The sequence below is a fragment of the Haliotis rufescens genome, unplaced genomic scaffold (genome assembly GCF_023055435.1).
Source record: "Haliotis rufescens isolate VD_foot unplaced genomic scaffold, xgHalRufe1.0.p SCAF_31, whole genome shotgun sequence".
Classification (NCBI taxonomy): Eukaryota; Metazoa; Mollusca; class Gastropoda; order Lepetellida; family Haliotidae; genus Haliotis; species Haliotis rufescens.
In genome coordinates, this window is record NW_025964013.1 from 739,652 (window position 1) to 750,077 (window position 10,426).

At 39.8% G+C, this 10,426-nt stretch overlaps 1 long non-coding RNA gene across 1 annotated transcript; it reads right to left on the reverse strand.

Annotated features, from left to right (window-relative positions):
* Positions 1 to 299: 299 nt before the first annotated feature.
* On the reverse strand, positions 300 to 2,138 carry LOC125371800. The gene is made up of 2 exons (XR_007217779.1): positions 1,323 to 2,138; positions 300 to 721 (listed from the first exon to the last, which is right to left on the reverse strand). It is a non-coding gene; the product is annotated as an uncharacterized LOC125371800 (long non-coding RNA).
* Between the last annotated feature and the right edge of the window lie 8,288 nt (positions 2,139 to 10,426).

A 10,426-nucleotide genomic window follows, 5' to 3' on the forward strand; every position in this document is an offset into this window, starting at 1 on the left:
TGTGTGCATATCACCTCGCGTGTACGGCGGTTATATTTAGGATTATTACCCATATGGGCTCAAATATGCAGTGTAATAACTTTTTGATATTTGCACAGTGTGCAATTAGTGATTCTCGAAGCTGATTGGTCAGTTAAACAAATGTCAATTTTCATTGGTCGACGGGACTATTTTTCTCTCATTGAGTTCATTCACAAATCCAGAGCATTCATTCACATGTTTTCCGTGCTACAATCTCACTTAATCGAGATTTATAAGACTAGAACATAGTTTCATATCAACCACATGATTTCACAGTATAATGAATAAAGCATTTATTTCGCACGAGTTTTAGTTTACAATAAGCGTAATTACAAAAAACAAAACTACGTCTGCATTGTTTGTAAACGAACATGGCTGACCATTTGACACCTGTCAAACTAAATGACCTCGTTAAAGTAGACGGAGATCTGACAGGAAGAGTTATTCGCATAATTCAACCTCTGAACACATTTCATGTCTTTGTTGTCAAAACTGCATATGGCCAGATTGAAGTTCCAAGTTTCAGATTGTGATGTTGCCAGAAACTGTTTCTAGTGCGCTAAAACTCAACACCACCAAGTCCGGATTTGCGTCTGTGTTAGAGGACTTGCTGTTTGGCGAATATTTCGACCACACGAATCCCCAAAACCGGACTTTGTATAGACAGGTTTGCCTTTGTGAACGATGATGACATCGATAACTGCCAATGAAAAGGAAAACACAATGAAAAAGACTAAATTTGACAAGTTGACATGAACTTAGTTCAAATTTATAGGCTACTGGTAAGAAAAACACGAAAAATAAGACTACTCACACTTTCAATGATGGCATAAGAATAAAAACAAATTCCTTTTGCAACAACAGTTAGACTTTCCGAAAGACATTATAAACATACGCCATTTCGTAGAATTTAAGTTTGTAACATTGTGTGAAGAAATAAGAACGCGACACTTTTTTATACAATGTATACTATACGTTTTTGTAACCGCGACGTCAGCACAGTACGGCGCTGAGCGGTATGTAGGCTGACTGACGTCCGGGCACCATAAGACTATGAGGTTAATGACACAGGAAAGGTGCAACTAAACATTATTCTTTGCAAATTTATCATTTCGGCATGCACATCAGACGGTTCAGAATTCGAAATGCGTACTTTGAAGGAGATCAAGGGTAGCACCGAGTGCTACCTTAGCGACAAGATTACCAACATCTGGTTGCGAAATCGATGCACTTTGCTGAACTCAAATAGGTTTTGAAATCAAAACAAAAATAATTAAAAATACAAGGAAAAGAAAACTTACCCCAGCGAGGTGATCCTGTGTCCGACATTGAACTAAATGAACTCCGTGAATGCGGACAGCTTGTCACCAAGTCTCCAGATACCGTACGTGTTAGTCTATCAACAGGTATTCGACCATATTATGAATCACATCAAAATATCAACAAACTCCCGTTATCTGACTGTGTCCACTCCACAAGCGCGTTTGACTCAGACAAGTCCTCCTAAAATCCCACATGCACATGTTTCCCATCAGTCACACTTGTCTCAAATCACAAACGATGTTCATTAAACTTGTTGTCCGGATTAAACTGTAACGCCGGTTCTCTTGTCATTCCTGGTTTCGGCTGTCTCATATCTGGGTCAAGTCGGGTCATTCTTTCCGACACTGACAGCAATCGTATTTTTCAAAGTTTACCTACTTGTCGTAACTTTTCTCAATCAAACATGACTTCTGTAAATTCCTTCTATGTTGTTGATACAGGTTTTTGCATTTTTACCGAATGACACATGAAAAAATTGACAGGTTTTCCGTGTTTCCTCTTCTCAATGTAAAAATTCATGTCCATGGTGATGCACGACGGCTATTGTCTTGTCAATGAGAGGTCTTGTCAAAACAAGCCTTGATTAAAAAGCCTGTTGAACCTTTTTTGGAAATTGTCTTCTTTTATCAATGGTAGATAGTGTACGCTGTATAACTCAGACAGAAATATAACTGCAATAATGTGATCTTTCAAGTTTTGTTAACAGAACTATATTTTTACGCGTAGCAAGACGTTGTTGATTGAGTAATGCGGCTGGAGTGAGTGGACAGTGTTTTTTCACACGCGGATTGATACAAAACAGCTGTTTCTTGATCGGCGACAGTTCATTGTTTTTTCTTGAAACATGTCTTTAATATGACTATGGGTAATAAATAGAATAACCCACGAGGTACGAGTGATTACGGAAAATATGTCACTCGTGAAATTAATCTTTTAAGTTCCTCGCTAAAGCTCGGAACTTAAAACATTAATTTCACTCGTGACATATTTTCCGTAATCACTCGTACCTCGTGGGTTATTCTATAATTATCCAGTGCCAGTAGTGGTTAGGATACCTATCAGCCTGTATCTGATACTCAACACTGGTTTTCTTCAGGTCAGTCAGAATGAATGGATTACCTGGGGCACAACATTGAAGGCCTCAATAAAGCTTTCAAAGAGCGTCATGATAGACATGCAGAGGTTAAAATTTGACGTATCAAAATGATGTCTGATGCCGTTCCCTATTTTGACTTTACACACCACACTAGCATCTAAATATAGTAACTTCCTGACGACTGCTTACATAAAATAGTACTACGTTCCTGACGACTAATCCCTGTCAAAACACATGGCAATGAACGTCTACCAAATCTCAACGGAAACAATCTACAATCTTTGTTAAACAATAACATACACTGAAATATAACAAAAAGTACTTTTACAGTAGTCACAAACATTCACAGGCAACCACTGTTCACAGCAGCCGGTAGAATATCGAGCCAATCCAGGCGGACGAGTGGTAGACAGCGCGAGCACGACACAGATGTACCAAAAGCATTGATCGGTCAACCACTGGTCAACCATTGGTCTACCATTGCAACAACCCAATCTTCAGATACAATCTGAAGCTCCCCGGGGGGTGGGGGTGGGGGGGTGGGGGGGGTGGGGGGGTGGGGGGGGGGGGGGGGTGGGGGGGTGCAGTTCTGTCACGGCAACCTACTGGGAGCAAGGGGACGTATACGTCCGATAATTTATTATTCGATGAATTACTTAATTATTATAATAAATCTTCACGGTTCTGAAGCATCTGAATACAAATAGTGTTATTATTGAATTATCAACTGTATATGTTCAGCTGCAATATATAAATATGGTGATTGTGTGTGATTCTTCTACTTGTGGATTCAAAGTTAGGATAGTGTTTGGTCTCTTGACAGTTCAACTAGAAATCTCCAAGCAGTCATCAACACTTGCTTTTCACATATGTTTCGAATGACCCTTCTAGGTTTCTTTGCACATGACTATGTTTAATGGCAGCCTTACATTGGAGTATAGAGCGTCAATCTTTGCCAGTGCGCTTTTTGTGAACTAAATAAAATATTCGAATGGAAATGATCCCGTCATCCCGAACTAAACGTATAGGACTATTTTCAGGAATATTCTATAAACCTCGTGTTGGCTTTTCTAATTCTAAACCCCCAGTTAGCCGTAATCGTGCAGTTTCCTGTGAGGGGATGCTCTGTACCACTGATGACCGAACTCCCTCATCCTCTCTGTTTGGTTTATCTGACGAGTGTCAGCACATCCACTCGCATCTTCACAACACGGCCATACACGATTTACTGTTGTTATGTGACAATGTGGCTGTCGGAGTCGCTACTGGTGCTACCGTTAGGGCAGGATATGCTTACCTCTTTGGCGTCATCACTGATTTTCAGTGATGCACTCATATAACTTTCATCGCTATTTTGCTTTTTATGCTCAATAGAATCTTTCTTCGCGTATTATCGAGACTAGGTTTCGCTGGCGTTGACGTAATAGACATTCTTTATTTCCTCTAATAATTGAAGAGTACATATGAAAGTAAATTAGGTCAAATCATAATTGACCCGTAATTAACAAAAAGCAGACAACACAAAATATAAAAGGAAGAGAACTTATGCATGTCAACTTCTTTATTATGAGGAAACACAACGTGCATGTACATATATATGCTCTCTGCCTCATGGCATTGATTCTCCTGATGAAGGAGTAAGCATATACACCGAAACGTTGTGTTCCCTCATAATAAAGAAGTTGACATCCATATAGTCTCTCCCTTATGTGTATCACTTCTAGATGCAATTCAAAGACTTGAAAACACATAAACATATAAGACCCTACTAGGTAGATGCTGGTGAACAGGAACGGTTATGCAATGCTTTGTTTAATGTACAACCTGCAAGTATGTACAAACTTTAAGACAACGAACACAAATTGTATCCAAGTGCTAAAATAAACACGACATAGAGTGTTGTGATCACCTCCAAGCACACAGTTCAGCCTTGCGGTGTCATCCTGGTCACAAAAATGGTCGTTTATGGGCAGCAATGAAGAAAGTGTGTCGCACATCTGATTTTTCTGTTATATGAGTCCTTCACTGTCAATGATGACATGTTTTCTACAGTCCGGTACTGTGGTGTGGCATAGTGTACACGTAACATCACCAGGTTTATCATGGATGATGTGTACAGTTTGTGTGTTGGATGAACGTATGCTATTTTCCACAAATGATGCATACACACTGTCGGGTGAATTTCATAAAAAAGTTTGTAGTCCTGGTTTGTTGTGAGGCACGCTGGTGTTTAATGCCTGTTCATATTGATTAAGCGTCTTCTTGACCATAGAGCACCATCTCAATTTGTTCATAAACGTGCCACATTTCAGATAAGCGAGCAGTATATAATTATATTATATTTTCTAAACAGTAAATTTTTTTTGTAAAACTGCTTTGATATTGCCTAATAGCCATAAAGAAAGTTTGTTCGATATGACGGAATTGTTCTGTCTACATAGTCGACCAATGAATAACACTTTACATGTGTCTATATATGTGTGACCGCCTCCGTGGTCTAGCGGTAGAGGTGTTTGTGTTTGAACCATCAGACATGTTTGTGAACAACTCACTTGAATAGAGAGCATTTGGCAAGATGCACCATATCTTTGGACTTAGAATAGGATTAACCCTATGGACATTTAATCAGGATGTATACAGAGAGTTTAGAGATTACAATGCTTTGAGGCATACAGATTCAATTTGTCGCTTGGATATAGTGTTGTGGGAGAAGATAACTCCTGCATGTCTGGTCTGCTCCACTCTATTAATTGTTTCTCCACCTATGGTGAGGTTACATGACAATTTATACCAAGTGTGAATAGTTTTTTCAGCAGTCCATTGTGCCAAATCTTACCAAACGCCTTTTCGTTATGGAAAAAAGTGCAGTAGAGTACTGATTGGCATTGTTTGAAATACGCAATACACTCATGCAGAGTAAGTGCTGCAAACTGAGCCCCACTACTCTTCCGTAATTCAAACTGTAAGTCACTAGGGAATATAATGTTACGGTTGATCCATCTCTGTATTCTCTCGATGAATTTACTTTCTCGCGCTGTTTTCCGATAGCTGATGTAATGGTGATACCGCGGTAGTTTTTATGGTCGATAGTACGATTTAGACTTCATCATATGCATGTGTTTATAAATCGCTATCACATAGGAGTAATACCAGGTGTTCGCGAAAAGTTGAAAGTATCCTGCCCCACCGGCGGGGCCGCCACAAACACATGCAAAGGCAAGTCAAGTGTTCACCCGAAAAAAAACACACGGGAACATATGGTACAAGTAAAAATAAGGATTTCAACGGACATCACATTTTCATTGATGCGTCAAATTTGGAAATGTCCTCCACCTGTGTAAACTTTTAAAATAATGAAAGCTGTATTGAGGCCTTGTAATCTTGATCAAACAACGTTTGAGCACACGTGACTGCTAATGGTATTTGTCGGTATGTTAATGTCTTGTCATCGGGACAAGATCAAATTCCTCGTCCATGTGATTAGTCATCGGCGTACAGAAATACCGCCGACTGTTTGAATGTATTTTGAAACAATATGCAAGAATAAGTACAACAGAAAGAGTCTCTACAGCCACTGTTCAAGAGGCGCTATTTCTCGAAGGAGGCAAGTTCCCTACAAGCCAGAATATGTCCAGAACTACTGCATCGTGTTGATGTGAAGTCTGTTGTGGCAATTACGGATGTGTCACCTTGCCCATGGCTCATGTAGTCTGTTCAGACAAAGCAGGTATTTTCTATAAGTCCTTGAGGGATCTTGTATAACGCCGACACCCTCGGTGTCCTTTCCAACATGGTGTGACATGGTCGGAACAACAATCGGTATAATACAAACAACAATACCATTTCCATAACCATAAGAGATCTCCGAGTCTGTTGTTCCATTCCGATTATGTACATTATTAACATGTGTTTATGATCAGCATTCAGTTTATGTTACCAGGTGAGCGTATCCTGCCCCACCGCTGCACCCGTGAGGCCATTCTGTGGCGCGCACTCTCACGTACTGAACTGACCTGAATGTTATTACTTCCAGGCCGTGGTGCATTAGAAGAACACATACATCTGAAGTAAAAGTACATCATACGATAGCATTTAGAGGACTGGCAGCGTTGCAACACAACAAATAATGGTTGATACAAGGTATAGATTAACATGCCATCTGAACCTTTGCATGATTACTTCACAAAACTTTTACAATACTCCTATTTTTTTGGTGAAAAAACCCAACTAAATTCGGAATGATGGTATATTTACGATGATATAATAGGATAGAAATATTTTTCTGTTGTCTGAAAAATGGGCAGATTAACAGATAATGAAACTCGTCACCGATGTCTCTAGTATCCCATAATGGACACAATCTATTAGTTGATGGTAGTTCGCTTCATCTGCCCTTATCAAATGGAAATCGATGATTTGAAGTAGGCAATGACATTCTGATATTATGTATTTATTATCCAAAGATATGGTTCAAAATATAAATCAGATTTAAATAACTTGTATAAAATACATTTTGATGTATGTTCTATTTAATTGTTCCATACTTGCAGGCATTGATCATGTAATCTTGTGGAAATAACATGTTTGGCAGAAAGGTAAAAAAAACATTATGAGATTGCCATACATTACTAAAACCCAAATTATCCTGATTGTGTTTTCCAAAGTTATGAATGCATGTTTGTAATGTTCAGATTCATAATCTGACAATAACATTTTGTATACAATATAGGCCAACTTATTAGATTTACTTTGTACTAGTTTAGACCAATAACACAATATACAGTTTGTGACGTCAGTAAGTAAAGGGGTAACCCCGATTCTCCGTCTAATAGTTTCAAAGGTGTACCTTTGTTTACAGACAACAGAAGTTTAGGAAAAAGTGACTATACACTTTTCATAGCCGATATTTTGTTAAATTTGATTTAGACAGGTCATCGAAAGCAAGATACTACAACTTATTCAATAGCTCATGTAACCATGAATGTTATCTATCAAAACTATCCAGGCAACTATTCCTCGTGTCATCGACTACCGCTTGAGAAGGGTGGATGGAATGCACTGAGTCTACAATCGATGAACGTTTCTGTACATTATGTCATCGTGATGACCTCTGTGATGAATGCCGTTACCTTTTTCTGTGTGACTTTTTTAACGACTTAGAAATACTTACATACCTGCATATTTTAGGAAACACATTCCTGTGTGTAAAATGATCTCCTTATAACAATGTTACGGAATAAGTGTTTTTGGAAACTTGCTAATTTCTGTAAAATAGCAAATGTGAAATAGTCGCCATAAAAAAAACAGTGATGCTACTCTGCTAACCTTAACATACTGGTCTTGAGTGGAATAAAGTCCTGTTCCGTTCCGTTCCGTTCCGTTCCGAATTATTATATTTTTGTTCTGAGGCCACTGGCCATATACAAAACATACATTTGCAATAGGGTGGTACAGGGGAAAAAGGTACTGTCAGGTACAATTTTACAGATTTACCGGCTGGTCGTATTTTTGTCTTCTTTTAACCTGCAAAACAGGTATTTACACAGTTTTACAAGAACTTGTTTACTTATTTGGATTATGGAAATCATTGTTTGTAGATGCAGTTGTCTAGTATCATTGTAAAATTCCCATTCTAAAGTAAACTGATGTTTGTTCTCTTTACTTGTTTCACATACAGGGCAAAGCATCAATATCAGCCCATCTACCTTCGTTTACCTTAATGAAATCTGTTTTAAACTGATAATCGATAATTTTAATCCCAATCTAGCTACATCACACTCACAGTTGAAAGGAAAAGCAGTCATGGATGTAAACGGGATGTGACCCCAGCTGATACACCCGGCTATAGGTCCGAGATTCAAAGATCGGCGCTGCTTGTCTTTTTAAGTGTTCTGGCAGAACTGACCACTGTAGGCTTGAATAACCATGATTTGAAGAAATTCTAAAATATTTGTGCAAAGTACAAACAAAAGCAGGAATACACAATATGCACGAATGTTAACAATGCCTGTGTTTGGCCATATGTCAGACGATACTGGTGCCCAACCGGATTTGCAACCGATATCGGTTTGCCGAAGTAGACACAATCTATAGATAACAACTTCCTTATTCACTGTCAAGGCGACGTCTCGGTTTAGATCCCTAGCTTCGCTTGACAACGGTATAAGGATCTATACCGAAACGTCGCCTTTACAGTAAATAAGGAGGTTGTCATCCGTCAATTTCTAAGTAATGCATATCAAACGGTATCGGTTCGGTATTTTAAACGAACGAAACTCGTTAAGTATTAACGCTGTATGTGTATTTAACGTGGGCAACTTCACACGTCAACGCCACTCGTTTCGTTATGTGGTGTCAACTTGGACTTCGTATTATGACCTATCTCCTTTCAGCTCGTGTCCTATTGTGTCCATGATTCACGGACATCACCAGCAAACATATTGCTGCAAAATAACAAGAAGTCGTTTAAGTCGTGTCATGTTCTGATCCTGGTCTTTCCGAAACATACCCTCACCGGGAAGTAAGTAATTATGCATCCCGCTGCATGGTGTATGTCTGGATGAAGGATGCGCTCGTGTTTCCCAAACTACCAGTTGCTGCATGGATTTATCCGAAGTACTTTGAAGTCATTGGCTGTTCACCAACAACAGCCGGAAGTGTGGCTACATAATGAAGGTGTAGCAGACATGTGATAGGTAACAGGGCTGAATACAAGGTATCACTCTGATCATAAAATCGCCTGATGGATCTTCCTCTCATTTTTGTAAGTTTTCTATATATTTTGGTAATACCACGAGCAACATCGATACAGACGTCCTGCTCCGGTTCATTACACCGGCTCATCTGATACATTCTGTAGCCAGTCGATGGTCAGAGTTGCTTCTGATTTTGGTTCGAATCAGGATTCCCCCTGATTATGTTTCTTGGTTTACCAGCACCATGCTCTTTAGTTACACCAAAGTAAACGTCTTATCCCTGCATTGTTTCGGGCGTTCCACATAGACGCCGTGATTTAACTGAAATACTCACTCACACACACTTCAGAATAAACCCTGTGAAGTAACACTCGTTAGAGACGTTCAGCTGTCATGTCGCATGTTGGATATGCGGTAACGACTGATTCTCACGCCAAATATACGGGTACGCACAGGCTTGTGTTTCCTGCAGGCAACAAGAAGGGACGATTAACTCCTTTACAAAAAAGGCATGTTGAGCAGAGGAAAGGACACTTCATGTTGATATGCCATTCAGATGCGATAACTGCTATTATCAATAGCAACCTATGTTCTATTTCTCATTTTTAAACAAGCGTGTTGACAGACTCCTAAATCTAATTGTATTTAGGTGTTGGCGGCATGAATCTGCTACTACTACAGTCCCGAGAAGCAGCTGTGTTTCTAACCCAAGCTAACAAGCACCAAACGTAACAGTAACCAAGTTCACAAAACCTGCAGGGGCCACGGGTGGCCCAGTCGTCTCAGGCGCCGCAATTCGTTATGCAGAGTTGCGTCCCTTAGGCTCGCCAGAAACCTATGAGTGTGGGTTCGAATCCCGGTTCGCCCCGATTATGTTTCTAGGTTTGTCAGCACCATACCCGTGCTCGTGGATTTGTCCGAAGTGGTAAACGTCTGGGACGTGCATCACTTCGGGATTTTCCCCCACATTAAGCCAACACGCCGTGATATAACTGGAATACTGTTAAAAGCGACCTTAAACCCAATTCATTCACTCACTCATAAGCATGACGTGTGTTCTACCACCCATGTTAACGATTCCAACAGTTATTGACCGGATAAACGCGATCCCGATGAAAAAGGTTTCACTGTAAATCAATGTTCATTTGTTACAATGACAATCAGTCAGTGTTTGGACCGGAGACTGTGGCCAGTGATTGACTGTGCCCTCCATCTAGCCACAAGGGGCACGGCCTTGATCTCGCCGTTATCGTACCACTGATCGTCAGAACTTGGGAGCATTTCTATCCAT